At 40.8% G+C, this 22176-nt stretch overlaps 1 long non-coding RNA gene across 1 annotated transcript; it reads left to right on the top strand.

Moving 5' to 3' along the window:
• Window positions 1–12: 12 nt before the first annotated feature.
• LOC128312908 (uncharacterized) lies at window positions 13–15603 on the top strand. Its single transcript, XR_008292856.1, has 2 exons — window positions 13–1431; window positions 7564–15603. It is a non-coding gene; the product is annotated as an uncharacterized LOC128312908 (long non-coding RNA).
• The last annotated feature ends 6573 nt before the right edge of the window (window positions 15604–22176 follow it).

Below are 22176 nucleotides of genomic sequence, written 5' to 3'. Positions count from 1 at the left end.
CCCCTACCCTCCACCCCCAATCCAAGGTCAAAGTGATGTGTCCTTTAGAGGCTTTGGGACCCTTTTTAGTAAGTATGAGCAGACAATGAATGCAGTGACCGTGCTACGAGAAAACCCTTCCCAACTGATTGAGGGCTTATCACTCGATCCAGCTAAGATTTGTATTTGAATCGTTTGTAAGGTCGCACTCTTACAACAAACTTCTGGGTTTTAAATACCTCCGTACAGCAAGTAAACGTTCCCTGCTTTCTGTTCCCAGTGTCCTCGGTCATGGTGCTTTTTGTTGCATTAAAAGTGCCGGTCAAACTTTGATAGTATTTTTTTATAGTTGGTGCAGAGTGGAATAACTCATGGATTATTTCAATATTTTTGTAATAAAAAAATATAGGGTATACATGTAGGCATCATCACTTTTTTTATAGACCTGGAATCGTTTAAAATACTTTAAGCGTCATCATTCCTTGGGATGTCCGAAACTGGTCCACAAATTCCATCAGCCTGCCTCAGCGGATTGAGAACACCTGTCTCTTGGAAGATCACCCTACTTTGCAATGTTGGTGCCCCCAGGAACCTGGCCAGGGGTGCTATCAGAATATCAGGTGACAAGAGAATCAGCTTACCTAGAAAGGGCTTGTCAAGACTGGCCAATGTTTCCCAGGATGTGAAAGCTGTAAATGATTACTTTCATCCATCCATTATCACGAACCTGACCACAGTGGAAGATGTCTTAAACTTCCTTCCCTGGTTTTATATTAACCCAAGTGATATATTAAATATTAATCCAAGTCACTAAAAAGAGAGAGAGAGAGACAGAGAGAGAGAGAGACAGAGAGAGAGGGGAAAAGTCCGTTTAACTTCATTGCTCGGTTATCCGGACTGTCCAATCCACTTAAAATAGTCAAGTTCTAGAGCCACCACCTGTAATGGGTGGGTCCTACAGAGACTGCTGTCCCCGTGACATCCACAGGAAATGGCAGAGCGCTCAACCTAGGACTTCTTTTGGTACAAAGCCCCAGAGCAATGTTTTCAAAATAGATGACTTTTTATCGCTTGACGTGCTTCCCTAGTACGCCATGATTTCATCCTCCAAGCAAGATTGCCACTAAAAAACAATGATCTTTTGTCCGGATGTGAAAAGTTTACCCGGTCGCCAGCAAAGGCCCAGGAAGACGCTCTTCTTGTCAGTGACTGGTGAAAACATTGCGCCCCCCATCGTGGAAGGAAAACGTGATTGCATCGGCAAAAACTCTTCATCTTTGCGCAGGACCACGAGTTATTAGCTTCGTTATTTCCAAGAAGACTTGTAAGTGATGATCTTTGGAAACTGAATGGCTCAGCTGAACTGTACCTTTGATTTCACGAGTAAATAACAGATCACAATTATAGCGTCAATCGACACAAACTCAGCAGGCCCCACCACTCCTCAGTCATGTAAGTCCTGAGTTATTTCTCAATTTGATCCCTCCTTCACCACGTTAAGAGTCAAAATGAGTGCTTTGTGAATCAACAGTGATGTACTGTGCTTCGTCCTGGAGGTCAGAATGCAGTTTTAGGAGGGCATAAGAAATCTTCATCTTTCCGTGATTTCCCAAATACTGGAAATACTCTGTTGTCCAACATACTTGAAGAGTGTGATGTTTTAGTTAGTCAAAAATTCTTGCTAAGTAAATGACATCTCCACCACAAATTCCAAACTTTCTTCAGATTACAAGAACCAACACCCTCAACCTCCCAGGAAAATCATGACTTAATCTTGTTTCCATGATCGAGAAGAGCACGGCAGGGCCCTCAGACTGTGCAGTGACAGGAACTGTTATTAGATGCTAGATACACAGATGACAGAGAGTTTAAAGTATTAGGATTTAAAGAGACATTGTCAATGTACAAAGGAACAAAGTTGGATTTTTGTGCTTGTGTTTTAGTTCTTCCTAAGATTTCATTTTCAATCTGCCGTGAAACCCTCCACGGACAGTAACTGGAGAATCCAAAAAGGAACAATACTCCGGTTAGCGTACAGATTGGAAGCGCTGGGTTCTTTCTCTGTGGGATCAGACTTCTTGTGCCTGAGTCTACTCGGATTCTTGGCCGGGGAAGGGGTCCTGCGCTTAGCATTCCCTTTTTGCACTGGACCATAAAATTTTCTAAAAGAAAATGTTATACCTTTCTTTCACTTTCAACTTAGCATTTCCACATGAAACCTCATGTAAGATTAAAGAACATACGTAGCTTCACATACTGAGACTTTTAAGTATTCGCGTGGAAGAAAACAAATTTTTTCCATGTAAGTCACAGTTTGGTCCCCCATAATGACTCTTGTCTCTTCCATTCCCTTAGCCGTTGATGCTGTCCTACATAACTATGTACTGGCTAGTTCAGTGACACTGACTTTGCAGACGCTCAGTTACTACTCACAACGAACGAAAGAAATTCTCTTACTGACTTGGCAAGCACATGCAATTCGAGTATTAGCACAATATAAAATACAAAGATAACCTGAAGAGTAAAGTATAATGAAGTATATATGCTTAATTCCCAAATGCCCGATTTATTTTTGCTCTATGAATAAGTGACGTGATAGCACTGACCAAATATTTTCCTTCTCCTTTTTGGCCCGAGCTGACAGTCCCTGTCTATAAGACGTCAACATCCTTGTGATGTTGTGGGAAATACCCAGGTGCAATTTAACGCTTTCAGCTTGAATAAGCTGTCTCACTCCGGAAAGATTTCATCTTTTAAGCAGCTGAATAGAATAGTTTTGAATCATCTCAAAGTTCCTTTCTCCAAACCGATTGAATTGAGCGAAGAAAAACTCTTGTGTCCTCACCAGGAATTGTACAAGATTGCACGCTTGCCTTTAAACGCGCCAAATGCCATTGAGTGGAGCGAGTTCTCCCCCAATGTGTAGACGAGGATCCATTTTTTTTTTCCTAATGAACCATTTTCTAGACTACATATGTGCTTCTCTGCAGTCCCCTACATCTTTGCCATTAGCCATTACTGTTTCTATATAAAGCTTGGATGATATGCCTGCATTTTTATGTTTCTAAGGAGAATTCCTTAAAGCCTGTTTACAAACAGCTCAGACTGTCTTTCAGAAGTATAGCTTGAAGGATGGTTGAAATGCACAGCAGAACTGAGGTGGTTGTTTCTATACATCCAGCGATGGAAGCACATCAGCTCACATCCCTTTAGCTTCAGCAGTCCGGTGTCACTCCTGAAAACAAGCAAAACGATTGCTTCTGCCAGCTTGTGACTCAAAACCCCCCTCTTCCCCATCTGAAGCTGGGGCATTCCAACATGGCTAAGGATGGGCCATTCCCTTCTAGCGCCCACCCCCCCACCAGCACCTTACCTCCATTTCCGAGTCTCCGGCCCTGACCTGTATCAGGCTATGAAGTGAGCTCAGCCGTTGGGTTGTGTCTCCTCTGCTCACTCAGAGGGGCTGCACTGTCCACGGTAGAGCTTTCTCTGGGCACGCATGTCCTGTCCAGTCGCCCTCCTAGAAATGGGCACACAGGAAGACTAGCGTGTGCCTGTGATCCACAGTCTCAACAGGATTACTCATTCGACAGTGAAACTCCACAGAATGTGGGCGGAATTGTATAAAAACACAATGAGCCATTTAATTTTGTTAATTGTAGCAATTAGGCTAGCTCGAACACAGACTGCGCTCACAGCGGAAAGCCAAAATGGAAGAAATGGCAAACAGCCATTTGCCCACAGAAATGAGGGGTTCAGAAGCTCTCCCTTGAGTGTTTAAGGCATCACGTTGTTTGATCATCCATCTGTAGCTCTTTCTCTAGACTCCATAAGAAAAGAAATCAGACTTCTGTTATATCGCATGCCATGGTCGAATCCAGAAATGGAAAACTTTAGTCAACCTGTTGTGGCCTATGTTCTGCTCCGTGAGGGATGGTTGGATGTCCCTGAAATGTCCAATTGTTTTTGCTAAAATATTTTACTCACACAAATAGTATCCTGACCATAATACGTCAGAAACACTTGGCAAACTCCAATCTTTGCTTCGGTGATTTTTGTTACCCTTAGATTTTCTTGCAGCTCAGTTCCCCATATTGACGGTAACTTACCACGACGGGGAGCTTACCGTGTACCCAGTGCTGTGCTAAAGAGCTTTACCTGTGCGATTTCACTTAATCCACCCAACTATCTATGAATTAAGTACCATTTACAGATGACAAAACTTAAGCTGGGCGATACTAAAATTGCCAAAGGTCCGACAGCTAGGAAGCCGTGGAGCTGAGAATTGAACGCGACTCGTAACACTTTTTAACTACTGCAGATTTTTTGAGAGGACCAAGGAACATTTTCCCACCCAAATCTACTTCTGATTTGATAAGCCTTCAGGTGAAATAAAATCATGGTCTGATGATGAAATTTCCCAGAGCAAGTTTCATTTGGAAGTCAAAGAGGTCTTCCAAAATGAAAAGTTAAAAATAAAAATGGTAGATAAGTGCTATTCTTCCATTCTAGACAACTGTCCTTTTCCATGGCCCTACTGTACACTTAAGGAGGAGATAAATAGACGCTGGCCTGATAGTTCTTCTCTTGTATTCTATACATGTCATTCTATGCTGTCATCTGAGAAATAACTAAACCCCAGTACTTACTCTGACACTCAGAGAGAGAAAGAAAGAGAGCAAGAAGGAAGGGAGGGAAAGAGGAAGAGAGGGAAGAAGGAAGGAAAGACAGGTCAACAGACCTTGGAAGTGACATGATTCTATCCCATTGCCATAATTTTCTGCTACATTGTATGCCTTGCAGTTCCCAAAATTTGACACTATTATGCCATTGGCTTGACCCATCATATAAATTGAGGAATCTTTCCTTGGAGTGAAAGGTTAGATGTAAAGAATAAAGCAAATGTCCACCCACTATTTGTTGAACTTATTATAAAATACTTGATGTGCCCTTTCCTTCCTCACTTTTGATGTAACCTGTCTGAGTTCTACAGGAGGACAGTCAAAAGCCATTCAATGACATTGTATTTTAAGTCGTAAGCGATGTTGTTGGAAATCGATGCTAAAAAAGTGGCCAGTAATAAACCCCAAGTTTTCTCAATCTTGGTGTTTATTTTAGAAAACGTTGCAGTGATCAATCTGACTTTAATGTATGAAAAATACAATCTTCTCTCTTCCTACTTTGGTTAAGATTTAAGCAGATCTTTCTGACGATATGTTAAATTAGAAGTCACTAATTTTTGTAGAAAATAGTGTCTAAAAGAGATCTAAGAGTTGTGTCAATACATTTCTTTTATAGATGAGACAATCAAGGTCCAAAGAGATCAGGTGATTTTTGTAATCAGGATTCCTTCAATTATCTGTCCCATAAGCATGCTCCACAGGACGAGCATCGCTAGGCCAAGTACAGAAGGAGTCTCACATTCCAGCAGCTTACGCTCTGGTTGTTAGTAGCAGAATAGGAGTCTTCGGACTTTAACTCTTTTTTTGCTCTACTGCACAGATTCTTTGGGTAATATCTACATTTCATTCTACACCAGAGCAATAAAGACACATAGATTCCTCCATATTATATGATGTTAAGCCTCACAACAAACAACTGCCACATACAGTGACAAACAGAAGGTAACGATATCAACATAAAGATAAATCAACAATGGTTGACTATCTATAAAGAGAAAAGTAATTTTATAATTGGTTTTTGTGCCTCTCCAACACTGGATGTCTTTAAATCAAGGTCACAGCGCAGCAAAGAGAAGTTGAAACACTTTTTTGGCACATGGCACTTGACTCAAAACAATCATATCCGAATTCCTTTAAAGGAGAGGCATGACAGGGGCACCGACCTGGCTCAGTCTGTGGAGCATCTGACTCTTGATCTCAGGGTCATGAGTTCGAGCCTCATGTTGGGTGTAGAGAACACTCAAATCAATAAAATTTAAAGAAAAGATGCACGACATTCGGATGCCTCTAACATGTCTGAAGACTTTTCTAATAATCTTCAGGAAACATCCTTAGTGCATACGACATGTTTCCAGCAAAGTAGTTTTTTAAGAATAACAAATTTCCAGGCCTAAAACTCGGCTATTGCAACCTGAGAGGTTGGTCGAAAGCCATACTTCCTGCGCCCAGAAGAGCAACTTTACATTCACGGGTCAGGACGGCCAGACTCACCTCATTTGGATACTCAGTGCTGGCATAGCACCCAAACTGAGTCTCTCCCCGCAATATGGCCAAGTGGTTGGCTTTCCACAGATGTACGGGGTGTATCGTTTAAAGATAACTATTAATTTGCATAACTAATTTTCTGTAAGTGAAATAATTCCAGTCAGGGAATGCCTAAACCCATTTGTTCTTTAAGGAAAGGGAAAACACATATTAATTTGTATGAGCACAGAATAATTCGAAGAATTCTTTGGTGAGTCCCATCAAGCATCAATAAAACAGTTGACCTTATAATGGTGGGAGGTCTAAGGTAGGATTTCTAGGTTCATGCCACCAAGAGTAGTCCATTACCGCGATTGCTATTTCAGCCGTTGCACCAGCCAAGAAGAGTATAGTTACTGATACGATGTTTGCAGAGCAAAGATCCTGATAATAAAACAGATCAACATCAAAACTAATTAATCAACTTGACGTGCAAATATTACCAGTCCAGTACCAACACACAATGTTCTCTTGTGTTGTGTTTAAAGCCTGTCACCTAACGCTGTTATTAGAATTTCAGAAAATGTAAGGTTTCGTGTTTTTATTATACTCCCATCTAGCAAATTAAGCTGGTGACCCTCTCCTCTCTCTATGGCTTGATTTGCATTAAAATGGAACTAATCAAATTCTTATTTCAGTTAAGTGCTACAAATATTAACAAATGGAGATGCTGGGCGTTTGAGCTAATTTAATTTAACTGTTCTGGTGGCATTCTGGTATGGAGTTGTATCAGATCAACACTCTTCATTATTTCAAATTAATTCATTTATCAGTGAGTTCTACAACACCCTTAAGTGAGTTGGAAATATAGCTCAGGTTTCTCTCATTGTGAGAAATTCCTATTTTGGTTCCAAACCAGTAGAACACGTCTCACTCAACGTCAGCATTTCAATCCATCGCGATTCTGGAAAAGGAGCACTGGTGTTTGGGTGTGTGGGGTACTGCTGTTAACTTAGCAATTAACTTTTGACCCGGGCTTTCTATCCCCCTCCCCCCCTACACCACTGTAGGTTCTTATTCTATTCAAATTAGGAGCAGTAGCACTTGTCAGGTAACCAAAGGAGATCTGTCAGCTGGTCAAAGAATTGTCGTTTCATATCCTGCTTTCAAAGAAGTAAAATATTCAACTTTCCTTATTAAGCTCTCTAATGTGTTGTACATAGAAAAGGAAGTGGATCGCTGGAATACGTTTTGAAGTCTGGGGTGAAACATTTCCCTTGGTGTGAATCAGAGGCTCTCGGTGCCCCGTGAAGACGACTAAATCTCTCGCGCTACGAGAAAAGGGAAGGGGGACGAGCCAGTCACTCAGAAATGTGAGCCTCGACTGTCACAAAGGTGTATATTGCTGATGGTATCGATTCCCTTCTTTTTTTTACAGAAACATCTTGGAACTTGTCAAGCTTTACCGAAGGTGATTTGCGTTAAGTAATGCAACAGACCCTTTAATCTTGCAAACTCTTGACTTGTAATGTTGTAGCCAAGCAAGGGGAAATTAATCAGTTAGTCGGAAAGAGCACTTCCTGCGGTGCTGTGCCCAGGCCTGAAGAGAAAGACCTCTGTGAAAGTAGGAGCACTAAGGAATTCGTGCTACCTGCTTCCTCATCATTCATGCTATGAATATTCATCCGCTTCATTTGTTTTTTCCGGGAAGCGCTGCTTTGAAACAAAGAAAGAAATTAAGAAAGATGGTAAAGGAAAAAAGTCAACGGATTCCTGGGGCTTGTGTAGCTCGGAGAATAGGTACTGGGTCACAGAGACTCGTGTTCAATGGATACAAATCTACATGTGTTTGGAAATGAAAAAAAAAATGTCATTGTCACCTCTTTAATGATTGACCTGAGTACAGTGGCCGCCCTTCATTTGTTGAGGCTACTGTTGTCAGCAGTGTGAAAACCAATTTCTAAAAATTGAACCTGTAATTCAGTTTCGGAGGTAAAAATCTGCACGGATGGAACTATTCAGTAATTTGGTTCCTGCCTTCCCTGGGTGGTGACCTGGCAAGTTTCAGACCGAGGCGACCGTGTGGAATTGGCTCTCCTGCTCCTTCTGAGACCCTGCAACGTCTCGGTTACAAGCTAGAAGATCGTCAATTTGAGATTCTTGATTGCCTAAGTGTTTGCTTCAAAGTAAACAGGTAATCTCGCAATTAAAAAATCACGGTTCTTTCCCACTTGCTTCTCTGTTTTCCAAGAATGGTTTGAGCTGTAACGGAAGAATGAATGTACCTCAGATGGTAGTTCCATAGTCTGCAAGAGTCGGGCATCCGTCTGTTCTTATAAAGTTTCTGTCTGACCTTTTGGTAGAGCAATTTTAGGAATGAACCCCAGATGAATGAGTGAAAGCCATCAGATTTATCTGATAAGCACCCTAACGGAAACATTTTTAAAAAAAGAAGCAAGGATCCTTTTTCTTGTGTTTCAAGGATGTTTCTCCTTCCTGAGCGATCATCTTGGTGACTATCTCCAAGATGTACCAAGAGCTACTGAACGATAGTTTCAGTTATGGGCTCCAGTATCGTGCTGAACACGATGACAAAAGTCATTTTTCAGAACTAGCTCTTGGCTCAAGCACTGACATTTAATGGCAAAAACTGGCCTACCACCGTGTGACTTATTTTCAATTGCAAGGCAGTGGAAACTAGTACGTGAAAGAAAATGTTAATTTCCTGAACTCCAAAGCCAAAATGGGCAACAAAGCAACTCTGAAACCTACAATGAGTTGGTTGACCGTGGGGAACCCGGGAGCAATAAACATTCCTCTTAAGCAAGGCTCATGAGTGAGACTGACTATAAGCTGTGTTGGGACAGAAGGTGATTGAAGAGGACACCCACCAGTGGCTCATGAGGAATATTTGCCTTTTTAGAGAGCAGAGGTTCAAGGTAGCCCCCTGCTATTCCATAACTATGACGATAGATACATCCATATATGAAGGGCCAAGGCAGAAGACAGAGAAGATGCCAGGGGCTTCATGTCTGAGACTAACTCTGTCTCTAAGGGAACAGCTCTCCTTGGTCATTGGCCCCTATGCTGCTAACTAGCTCTGCATGCCAAGAGCTTCTGATGGATTACAAGATGAGATATTCAAAGGTATTGTAAGTACTCTTGCTCCTAGAACACGAACCATTGAATTATCCCTCATTTCAACAGCAACGAGATTCAGGGTTACTATGGCCTTACTCATCATCCCATTGTAAATACGTCATGACGTCACGAGAGCCTCCATGTTCAAATTCACTAAAACAGGTTTCCACGTTCCAAGTCTGTGTCTCTATCCGCAAATTGGAAACATAACTTTGGGAGAATGATTTTCAGAATAACGGAAGTGAAAAGAGAGTGGACAGTGAAGCAATTTCTCACCATACACGAAACCACTTAGAGTACTGATAGCCCTAAAGCTCTGATTTTTTTTTTTCTCATGACTAAGTTTCCTTTAACTTAGGGGCTTTTGACATCTGAATTTTCCGGATGATTACTGACACATCTTCACCAAACTGAAGCAGACACAACGGCATTGTTAAAAAATAAAGACTGCCCACATGAATGCCAATATCCCAATGAAAAGTGAAGAAGGAGGTCACTCAAGGAGTAAATTTGGTCTTGGTGAGGTCAAACATTTGGCTGCTTGGGAAAATCCAGATGTTTGAATGATACGGTTTTTCATCTGGTAGTCTGGTGTTGTCTGGATAGACAGAAAATGCTCAGGTGTTGTAGGTAATGAAATTTAACTTTCTTGTTGCAGTAATCTGTTGCTGGTGATATTCTGCTGCTAACAATCTCTTTGTTGTGCAAAGAGGAATAAATAATGCAGAGCAAATGCTATTTGATTTTTTTTATTTACTTTTGGCACACCCAAGAGTGGAAGAGGTTTGGGAGGCTGTCCTGGGGGGGGGGGGGGGTGGTATTCCGATGTGATTGAGGCACAGACCTCCCTCACCGAGCCGGTGCTGGAGGCCTGCCACTCGGCTCCTTCCTGCCGAGGAAACTTTTTATCCAGCTCTTTTCCATCCTTTTATACTTGCCCCTCTGCTCTTCATGTAGGTCTTACTCGCTCACAAAGTCTACTTGACAGAAGAGTTCAAGGGAAATGCAGAGTCGTTAACTTTTTACTCTTCAAGTAGGAAGTTTCCATTGCAAGGACTTCTTAGATCTTTGAAGCAGCAAAATCATTTAAACTACTCAATGCAGTTATTTCGTGGTGCATGTTGTGGTGTGGACAGAAGTAAAAGCTATTTTTCCCAAATTACACAAAATGCATACTTGGTTTGGTTTATTGATGTCGTTCTGATTGCCAAGGACCGACTGGTTATACACAGTGGCAGAGTAGTGTTGTCTTTGTAGTCCCAGAAAACAGAAAAAAAGAGAAAATGTCAAAGGAAAGTTCACTCTCCAGAAAGAAAGTTTGAGATAGTCGTATGACTCTTGTGTTTGTGACTAATTAGGGACGTTTCCTTCCTTGTTTCCTCTGACTTGGCTCTGGACTAGTGAGTGTGTGTATTTCATCAAATTGGGTGCTTACCTCATTTTCTATTCTGAGGCTGGACAGGAAAACAGGCAAGTTATTCCGACCGATTTTCTCTTCTGTGAGTTTAAGTTGCGGAACTCGTTCCGAGGCACTGGCCGTAAGCAGGCACACAGAGCGCGATCGAAAGGTCACGAGAGCATTTCCAGAGAAAAATCTAAATGTTTTGTACATTCTTAGCGTTTTGATTGCGTCAAATGCTACATTTCAGCGCCAACTTAGAACGACTTCGTGGGGTAGGCATTGCCCATGTCCTTGTTGGGTCCCTCCTCCCACCACATGCAGACGTTTCCGAAATCAATTGGATGCTCCACCTTGTGTAGCAAGGGCCTCCGGCCACTGGGTGTCGCTGCTCTGTGCTGACTGTGTTTTGAAAACGCTCCTTCGGATGGCTGACCCCGTTTGCTAGCCCCCCACCTGTGAAAGCCCTCGGGACCACCGCGCCGCCACTTCCTGTCGCAGGTGTACAAACCAACCCGGTTTGGCTTTGCTTTTCTTTTTCCTTGAGATTTTTGACTTCACCAGATCTTTTCCCGAATTTTTTTACTTTCATGTTATCGACAGGATATTTAGTTCAGTGTTTCAGTCAACTGGCAACCAAGAGGCGACAATCCGTTGGCAACTACAGAAATTTTAGGTGTTTTGGTTTGTTTTGTTTTCAGTTATCTTTTATTATGTAATAATTGAATGATACTTGTGGTTTGGTAGAAAACTAAAAGTCCCTGAGTTGAATATAACGGCTGTTGTAATTATACTTAAATATATTCTACGAAACAGTATCCTTTCACACTATGAAGTATACTCCTTTCTGGAGACAAGAAGATGGAAGGGCCATGGTCCAGCGGTGGAAACACACACACACACAGGGGCCTAGCATCTGTGCCCCTTGAGTCCTCATTCCTGGTCGGTCCCTTCAGCCTCAGAAACTCGCCCTCAGCCTCCTTTTTCCCATATGTAAACGAGAGATAATCTTTATCTACCTACCTCATAGTAATTTTGTGAAGATGCGTTAAGTTGGTAAAGTGCATCGGCACTTGAGTAGCGGTGTCAGCACAAAGGAGGCCTGTGCGCAGCCCTGAAATAGGCTACAGGAGGGGGAAGTGGAGGCAGCTTAGTAACACGACAGCAATAAATCACCAAGCAGAGAGTACGAGTATTTGTGATCACTTAGCAGAAGCGAAACTTTTTCTTCAAAGGTCTATGTAGAACTTTTTTTTTGTTTTAATTATCAGCTTTTAATGACAAAAAATTCCTTTCATACAAACATTGAGAAGCTTCGTACGGAAGGACGATTTCCCTCGTAGCCAAGCTGAATTTTATGAAATAGTTATTAAATATATCTGAAAGACTGGGCTCCTTCTGATGCCCAAAGAGTTTGCATGCCTGATCCCCAAACTACATTTTCCAGAATGCCTGCCTGATACCTGAGTTCAGGACTCACGATTGCCAAGTGGTGTTCTGGAACCCACTACCTGGAGGGAAAATTTTTAATCGATATTATTGAGATTAGATTTTGTGTTGTCTCCGGTGAAGTTCTTTTTTGACTCTTAGATGACACATCCCTCCCTTTACTACCCGATAAAAGAATGTAAAGCCTTATTTATGCCTGGAACTTCTGAATTGGTTTCTTTTCAGATTATAAATAAATTTTAAGATTTTCAGAGAAGTGTTTACACAAGGGCTTCAGCTATATATTGATATACATGTATCCTCATACATGCATAGATCTGAGTATTCAACTATAGGACACAGGAGATGGTGGGGAAACAACCATAGAGAACATCCTGTACAACTTCCCCCAAAAGTCACATGCTTTTTCTTACTTAAATATTTAGTCTGGATAAGAACTAGTGCTAAATCACATAATTTGGGGTTATAAATATTTATCATTTTTCAGTCGGGGCGGTAATATTGTAATGTAGGAATATACCCATTAAACTATACTAACAATTCAGATAATGTCTTAATGCTGTGACTTCACAAGGAAAAGTTATGTACATAAATACTGTCATTGTGCCCTTAGTTAATAATTATATTCCTTTGCAAAAAAAAAAATGCATGCTCTTAAAAACACGAAATAAGGTTTCAGAAAGTTTATCTTGATAAATGGGTTTAAAATCATGTTGTGCCTAGAACTACATAAAGGACACATTCAACATAATCTCTTCTGGATTCTACAATCTAGTTGCCAGTGGTATAGCTTAAAATTTCACATTGGTTATACATTTCTAATGCATGGTATTAAGCTTTCTGGAGCATGAATTTAACCTAGGCAATTGCCTGATCCATTAAAAAAAAATGTTTATGTTGCCATGCCACACTTAAGACAAATACCTTTTTTTTTAGACTCAAAATATGAGTATAGCAAGCGAGTCAAAATGATTTGGATTTCTCTGACTTTTTTCCCCCAAGTTCCACGCATCAATATTTTTCAAACCCAAAGTGCATCAGAATATCCTTGCTTCTGAAGGGAAATATCCATATCGTTTGTTTTTGTGCAAGAAAACTGAAGTTAACAGGACTGGATTCAGGGACATGCAAATAAGATACGGTGTGGCACGTTCTAGGGGGGCTGGCCAGGATGAGGGGGGCGCTGCGAGAGAAGGCATCACTGGCAGGCTTACCACCAAGGTGCAAAACAGAATCTAAACGTAGTAGCTGGACAACTCTTTGAAGTGATGGAAATGAAATTCCTCACCAAAGAGATGAACACACAGGTGGAGACAACATGTTATTAGACAGAAGCTATGCATCTAATTCCGGGGAAAACGAAGTTTGAACCTCCCCTACTTCACTCTTAAGGCTTTCCAGCCCACATGGAAGGCTCTAGAGTCTTCCCCAAAATAGAAGACTTTTTTAGAGAACTACTTTTTAGCAAAGATGCATGTGATTGTACTGCCGTGGACCAGCCATTATGTAATTATCACATGTGTGATGCTTTATAAATGTAGTTGTCAACTCTTACGGTCACTTCCAGTAAATTCTGTCCCATAAACATGTGGCAGAAAATCCTCTTGCTCCAAAGGAATGCCTGCCAACTTGCTTACATCCAGTCTTACCCCTCGCATCTTACTATCGCAAAACTTTCATATCCAGATGGTATGGGACGGTTGAAAAATGAAGCTTTCGGTAAGTTGCTTATTGAAGGTCTCACCTGTAGCTTCTCTTCAGTGAAGGGGGCAGGAGGAGCGGGGAACCTGGGTGAGAATCTTGTCTCTATTAAATTGTCTCTGCTTTTCTTCTCAGTTACCAGACAGCTTGGTAGCCTGGAGCGCAAGATGATAGGGAAACATGCACATTAGGTTTTTCCCATTCTCAGAGCAAGGAGGGCAGCCAGGAAGCCAGAGGTTCCCACGCCTTTGAAACCAAATAGTACATTGAATTTAAGGCTAAGACAAAAAAGAAAAAAAAATGTTGTAGAGTATGAGCGACATCATCCTTCCTACCGGCTCTTTTCTCAGTTTCTACTGAATTCTTTTTTACGGTTTAGACCAGAGGTTTCTAATAATGATCACTGATGCCATTTTATGTTATAGCTTCCATGCAGAAATGGTGAAAGCATGAGTTACCCCCAAAATTACCGGGAATACTGACTTTGTCTGAAACTGACACCCTCCCTAGCAAACTAGAAACAAATACAACTTAGTATTCTGGTGTCACTACGAACATCTAGTAAAAAAATAAGAAGTAAACAAAAGGAGCGTTTTGCTCAGCATTAAACCATCGCACAACATAAACCCGCTTCCAAATGGCAAGGATTTTTACTACTGACATTCGTCCTTCATTCTGCGTTATTTTCAGTAACTAATTTTCACATCTAACTACCTCAGCTACCGTCCTTTCATTTAGAAACATGAAACCATGCACTTTGTAACCAACAGGTTTTTCATTTCAAATTTCAAAAGAATACTTGGTGCAAAGCAATTTTCCAAAATTTATATATGACGGAAGAAACCCACCCTCAGCAGCTTGTCCTTAACTCTGTTTGTTTGTTTCTGAGTTGGATTGGGGTTAAAAAAAAAAAGAAAGAAAGAAAGAAAGAAAGAAAAAAAAATTCGTTTCCACTTAATACCAAGAAAAGCTGCTCTATATTTGCTTGATTTGCCTTAAATACTTTGTGCTCCTTTCCCTGTTCAATTTTTTTTGTTTGTTTGTGTTAAAGCGATCTCTGAAAAGAAAATGTAACAGGTGGCAGATGAGCATCAACTAAGAGAAGGGACCAATCATTTCTCAGTTCCCTGTCGTCAACTCTGCATGACATTCTGATTGTGTGAAATTGCCATTCCTGTGTTTCTCTCTCCCATGACCACTAGAGAAATAAGGTCCGAGAGACCCCACGTGTGTGGTTAAGGAACGGTGTAGACATTTCCCCCAGGACGAGCACAGTGCCTGGACCCGAATGATAACCTTGGCGGTTCTTGGGCTTTTACTTTGTAAACATTGTACAAATGTATTTGGAATCTTATTTGAAATGAAGAATTAAACTAGTTACGAAATTCTTTTCCTTCCTGTAAATATATATATTCAAACTCCATGTATCCAAACATTCCTTTAGCGTTCGGATTGTAAGAGTGTCTTTATTGGCTGGAGGCCGCCGTCTCGGGCCGCGGTCCCACGTGCTCTAGTGGAAAGCACAGTGTGTGGTGTATTTGATGTACTATAATACCATAGTTATTTTGGTCTGTTAAGTAAGTTGCAATTTGTGATGAAATGAAGTGGAAAGTAGTGCTTCATAACGAGCAAATTTCCTTGGTTACATGATTTTTTCTTGTAAAACTTAAAAAAAAAAGAAAACTTGAAATTTTATATATTTGGATTTTGTAGATTTTTTTTTTATTTTATTGCAACACAAGGTACCAAAATCATTAAATAAAGTACACTGTGGTCATTTTAACAGAAGTCTGAGTTCCTGATTCTTTCTAAGTGCAAGAAGAGAGCAGTCATTGTGGGTCTGAGAAGGGAAGGTGGCAGAAGGCCATATTCTCAGGCATAGTCTCGAGACAAAGTGATTGAAACCTGAAAGTAAACGAAGCTGAGTTCTGTCAAATCTGAAATAAGTTTAAAATGAAATTATATCAATTTCTAAGTGTATTTCATTTGTTTATTTCTGAAACATGCTACAGAATGTTTCTCCAGAACCACTATAAAAGCAGAGATGTTTCAGATCACAAAGAGGGTAAACATCTAAATAATAAACATTAATAAAAGGAAAAACTGTCAGCGAACAAAAGTGCTTTAAAAAAGATGAAGTGGGGGCATCTGGGTGGCTCAGTCGGTTAAGCGTCCGACTTCAGTTCAGGCCATGATGTCACAGTTCGTGGGTTCGAGTCCCGCATGGGGCTCTGTGCTGACAGCTCGGAGCCTGGAGCCTGCTTCACATTCTGTATCTGCCTCTCTCTCTACCCCTCCCTCACTCACAGTCTGTCTCTCTCTCTCTCTCTCTCTCTCTCTCAAAAATAAACAAACATTAAAAAAAATTGTTTTAAAGATGAAGTGTCTAAATGCCTGATTCTTCTACAAAATTAGGGTTTATGCTTTATATGATTGTTTTTCTTACAATATTCTTTTGTCTGTTTGTTTTAAGGAAATTTTCTTTTTCTGTACAGTTTGGCCAGAGGTCTAGCGGTTTATAAAAGCCTTCCTTTATCAAAGGGAACTACAGCATACGCTGTGACGATATGTGTAGAAACTATCACCGATATCAAATAGAAACAGATACTACTATTAGAAAGACCAATGATATAAATTTCAAGAATTCATTTCTTTTCAGAGTAGTTTATTAGAGTGCTCCTTATGACTATAATAGTAATATGTGCTGAATGTAAAAATACATGGTTGGTATTGGGGCTGGGAAGGAAGTCACAGCAGGGAAGGAGGTGGGGTCCCTGGATGAGCAAAGTCCTTACCTCACTTTGCCTGACTCAAAACGGAAGCAAGCAAAATATAAACTCCTACTGGGTTGAGCTACTGACAATTGGGGTTGTCTGTGACAGCAGTTAGCTTTCTCTGACTTCTAAAGGAGCATTCCATGGACCAGTGATCTACAATTAGCTCAGCCATGAGGATGATTAGCTCAACTTCCTACCTGAGTTTCAAAAACAAGGAGGAAAAGGGTGATTCGTGTCTTTTCTATATTCTCTACAATGAGTGGGTATTGTTATAATCTGAAAACAAGTAACATGTATATTTAAGGGGAATTTTTTTTAAAAGAAAACATACCAGCAGCATCTGGGTGGTTCAGTCGGTCAAGTGTCCAACTTCAGCTCAGGTCATGATCTTGTGGTTTGTGGGTTCGAGCCCCATGCCGGGCTCTGTGCTGACAGCTCGGAGCCTGGAGCCTCTTTCAGATTCTGTGTCTCCCTCTCTCACTGCCCCTCCCCTGCTCACGCTCTGTCTCTGTCTCAAAAATAAATAACACACAAAAAAAATAAATAAATAAAAGAAAGAAAGAAAAATATACCATATTCCTGAATTAGAAAACTTAATTTGGTGAATAATGCAATTTGCCTCTGATTAATCTAGAAACAAAATACAACTCAAAATAGAGTCGCAAACATATTTTATAAAGCTTGACAAAATGATTATAAAGTTGATCTGGAAGAATAAAAGCATTATAGTAATCAAGTATTTGGTTTTTAAATAAGAGTATTGATGGAACTTGCCCTCCCAACCTGTTATAAGTAACAATAACAGTGTTACCAGCACAAGGATATATTTAAAAGTTCAGAAACAGAATCTTATATTTTATATAAATGAACTTAATATATGATAATTTTAAATCAGTAGAAAAAGGATGCCCTCTTCAATAGATGGTCTTAGAATAACCAGCTCACCAACAGGGTCACCTTTTACCTCCAAATTGATCATACAGATTAAAGATATAGCCCTGAGAAAAGTTCAACTACAAAAATAGTATGCTCTTGTCACCTGAGATGGGAAATATTTTCTTTTTTTTTTTTCTTTTTTTACATTTATTTATTTTTGAGAGACAGGGAGAGACAGAGCACAAGCAGGGGATGGGCAGAGAGAGGAGGAGACACAGGATCCAAAGCAGGCTCCAGGCTCTGAGCTGTCAGCACAGAGCGCAACGTGGGGCTCGAACTCACAACCTCGAGATCACGACCTGAGTTGGAGTCAGACGCTTAACCAACTGAGCCACCCAGGTGCCCCGATGGGAAATACTTTCTAAGTTTCATTAAAGAGAGAGAGAAAAAGAGAGATAATTGATAAGGAAGTGAACCAAGGAAAGATACATATATCTATATCTATATCTATCTCCATATCTATATTTATATCTATACACACACATACATAGATACACATATATCCATTACTTCTCTTAAAGGAGAAATACAATTGCCCAAAAATCAACTAAAAAAAATTACTGAACGTACTAAACTGGACGAATATCCTCAAATGTATATACAAAGATATTTAGAACGGGAAAAATTGGAAAAAGCTACAGTATATCCTTACAATGAAATATCCTATAACAACGAAAAAGAATAACTTTTGAAAAGTCTTTTTTTGCACTAAATGACAATATTAATTATGAAAACTTCATTTTGAAAGCAAAGAACAAAGAAACAAGCGTCTCGGTAAGCCATAAACAAAAATGCACCAGTACATTAGAATATCCAGCAAATAGCGGCAAAATGGGCAAAGAATATTGGAAGGAGAAATGACTAGTTAAATACTCAGCTGCCTGAGAATAGTCCTGTCCGACATGCCGGTTGATCAGTGAGTATGAGATTGGCAACTACTCCAGGTGCGCATTGAATTTCTTTGACAGATTTTCAAAAGAAAGACGTACCCTCGTAGGGCAGCACCTGAAAGCTTCTCAGAAGGATCTGTGCCTAGATCAGGTCTACAAACAGTAACCGGGTCTTGAAAGACTTTAGGACAAGTCTGCATTTTTCGGACAATCGGAGTAAGCATGAAAAAGACAAGAGACAAGCAATGGTCACCTTGAGAACGAACATGCACGCAGGAAACCAGGGCTGCTGGAGAAGTCTTGCAAAGGAACTACTGTGGTTATTCAGTAGAGCCAAAACATGGTGGCACCTACTACATGTTGAGTACGAGGATCAAAACACAGGGCGCCTGGGTGGCTCAGTCGGTTAAGCGCCTGACTTCAGCTCGGGTCGTGATCTCACAGTCTGTGAGTTCAAGCCCTGTGTCAGGCTCTGTGCTGCCATCTCAGAGCCTGGAGCCTGCTTCAGATTCTGTCTCCTTCTCTCTCTGCCCCTCCCCTGCTCATGCTCTGTCTCTTTCTCTCTTGCTCTCAAAAATAAATAAATATTAAAAAATTTTTAAAAAGGAGGATCAAAAGCCAAGAACCACCCAAACAATTAAGTTGAATTATTCCTGTCTTTAAAATCTTCATTTCTAGTTCCAATTCTCTATATGTGACCAGCCCTGCCGAAAACTGGTTGGCATTGACCCTTTACATAATGAAAATCCTCACTGCCTTTCCATCTCACAGACAAACAAGACACATAAACTCTGACCCTTCTCCTGAAAATCAGGATCTATCTGTATTTGCAACCATCCTTCCCACTGTCCCCAAAAGACATCCCTACATCCTTTCCCAGGGCTTAAATGTCCACTGTGCTTTATAAATCCATTCCTTTTTTTTTTTTTAACATTTATTTATTATTGAAAGACAGAGTCAGAGTGTGAGCAGGGGAGGGGCAGAGGGAGAGGGAGACACAGAATCCAAAGCATGCTCCAGGCTCCGAGCTGCCAGCACAGAGCCCGACGCGGGGCTCGAACCCACAGACCGTGAGATCACGACCTGAGCTGAAGTCAGATGCTTAACCGACTGAGCCACCCAGGCGCCCCAAAATCCATTACTTTTTACTTCATTTATGGGACATCACTCCATCTCCTCTCCCTGTCTTTCATATCTTTTCTGAGACCATTTTCGTTCTGTCTGCCATCACGCCAAAATTGTGCGAGACAAAAATCAAAACTTCGATTTTTCCCCCTTTCCCTCTCTCTCTCTTCCTCTTTTTTTTTAAGTTTATTTTGAGAGAAAGAAAGAGAGAGAGAATGAGAGCGTGAACAGGGGAAGAACACCCAGAGAGAGAAAGGGAGAGAGAGAATCCCAAGCAGGCTGTCAGCACAGAGCCCCATGTGGGGCTCAAGCTCACAAACCATGAGCTCATGACCTGTGCCGAGATCAAGAGTCGAATGCTTAACCAACAGAGCCACCCACGTTGCCCCTCTTCCTCGTCTTCTCGTCTTTCCCTTTTCCTTATTCATTCAAAAGCAGAAAAATTGAAGTGTCAGTTCCTTCAGAGTAGAGATCACATCATGGTTTTGTTTTGCTTTTTACTGAATGAATAAATGAATATTATCATAGACAGATTCATTACGTTCTTTGCAACCTAACTTTCCTCATCTAAAGGCTGGTGGTTGTGGTGAGGGCTGTACAGAAATCACCTGCTCAGTGGCGGCACCTTAGTAACAAATAAGATAACCACTACTGCTGAATTAACTCCTGACAATGTAAAGAAGTTGCTCCTTCCCAAGTTCAATGGCCTCTGCACTATTCTCCCACTTGATTTTTCTGGCTGCAAGTAGGGGTGTGATGTCTCTTTCTGCCTTTCTGTATTCTCCCTTTTCTCTCTCTGGGTGGGACCTCTTCCTCTTCTCATGCTGAAATGTTGGTGATTCTCGATGTTCCTTCCTCAGCCCTCTTCTCATCTTCCTTAAGGTCTAGCAAAGCCACTCCTGAGGCTTTAACTACTCTTATGCACAGAAGATTGCTAAAAATATCCCATCTGGGGAGGCTCAGACATATAAAGCCCCTATTTAAAGAAAAATAAAAGAGCGTCCATTCCCCCAAATTTTTCGAACTATTTGTCATCAGATATGCCATTGGAAAGATGTTCCCATTTTCTGTTTTGATGACTCAAGAACGGACTTCCCAGAATAAATTGCCACACAGAGCAGAACTTTTTGGTATAGTTATTTCACTACTGATTTTGGTCCACCCTTTATTGCCTTCGGGAGAAGCGTGTCAGGAATTGCTTAAGATCGTTAGTATTATTGACCTTGGCTTACCTTTTGGCTTCGTAACCCTGTGTAAACTCAATACGTCCATCTCTGTTGAGACGTATGCAAAACTACTGTGAACATCAAGACCATCAAGTATTGTTTGGTGAATCTTTCCAGTGGGTGAAATAGGGACGTGTTTTGCCCCACTTGTCATTAACTTGCACCTTAACGACTTGGTATTTATTTTTGGTGAACTGAATACCTCCCGTTTCTTCTTACTCAACTCATACATTGGAAAGAAACATTCTATGTGCTGATAAAATTATCTTACTGGCATGAACTAGGTCAAGCCTTTATAGAAAACCTACCCTCTGGCTAATTAGTCTTTGACTGAGTAGATTGAGATTTCTACATCCAGATCATTAATGTTGTAAACATTCCTCTAAATTTAACCAATGTTTAAATATATGTAGCAAGCAATGTATTCAATTATCTAGGATACAATTTGGTTAATTGGAGGGTTCATTAAGAAGTTCCATTAAACAAAATTATGATTCTTTGGGTACAGCACCAACTTTAACGCATTTACATTTTTAATGTATTTAAGCTACATGATCAGACCTAGACATTTGAGACTCCCATCAATAATTCTTCCTATGTCAGTGCGTATCCAAAACAATTTTCCAAGGAAAACCTTTACCTTGCATGCCAGGCTTCCTTCCTCCAGCCTCTGGGGAAGACAAAGTGACAATATATTCCGACACAATTTTTTTAATTCATGACAAGATATCAGTATTAACTCAAATGCAATTAACTGTTGACCTATGGTTCTCCTTTAAAAATGTTGATACAGGGGAACCTGGGTGGCTCAGTCAGTTCAGTGTCCGACTTCGGCTCAGGTCATGATCTCACGGTCTGTGAGTTCGAGCCCCACATTGCCTCTGTGCTGACAGCTCAGAGCCTGGAGCCTGCTTCGGATTCTGTGTCTCCCTCTCTCTCTGCCCCTCCCCCACTTGCACTCTGTCTCTCTCAAAAATAAATACATATATTTTCAGAAAAAGAATATTGTTCTCTATAATCACATGGCGCCCTCTTTATGAGAACCCACAGAAGAATTGTCTTTCAGATCTCAGTACCAAGGATAGTTATAACCCCAAATAGCACTTCTGTCCTAGGAATACTGTGAATCAAATGTTTCCCACTTTGCGGTGGGTCATAGAAAACTCGGAGACGCCTACCTCTAGCAATAGGTAAAGGCACCTGTGTGTGTGTGTGTGTGTGTCTACACCTCAGACCTTAAGTTTTTCAAATCTTCTATTTCTGTTCTCCACTGACTGTTCTCCACTTCTGTTCACCACTCTGAAAATTCCCCACTTAAAAAATTTTTTTTTAACTTTATGGTGTGCCGTATCTTTGAAAACTGCCTCAGACTGGTTAGTTTTCATATCTGAGAGCATAAAAATAAGC

Source organism: Acinonyx jubatus, chromosome F2 (genome assembly GCF_027475565.1).
Source record: "Acinonyx jubatus isolate Ajub_Pintada_27869175 chromosome F2, VMU_Ajub_asm_v1.0, whole genome shotgun sequence".
Classification (NCBI taxonomy): domain Eukaryota; kingdom Metazoa; phylum Chordata; class Mammalia; order Carnivora; family Felidae; genus Acinonyx; species Acinonyx jubatus.
This window is presented reverse-complemented; position numbering and strand designations above follow the sequence as displayed.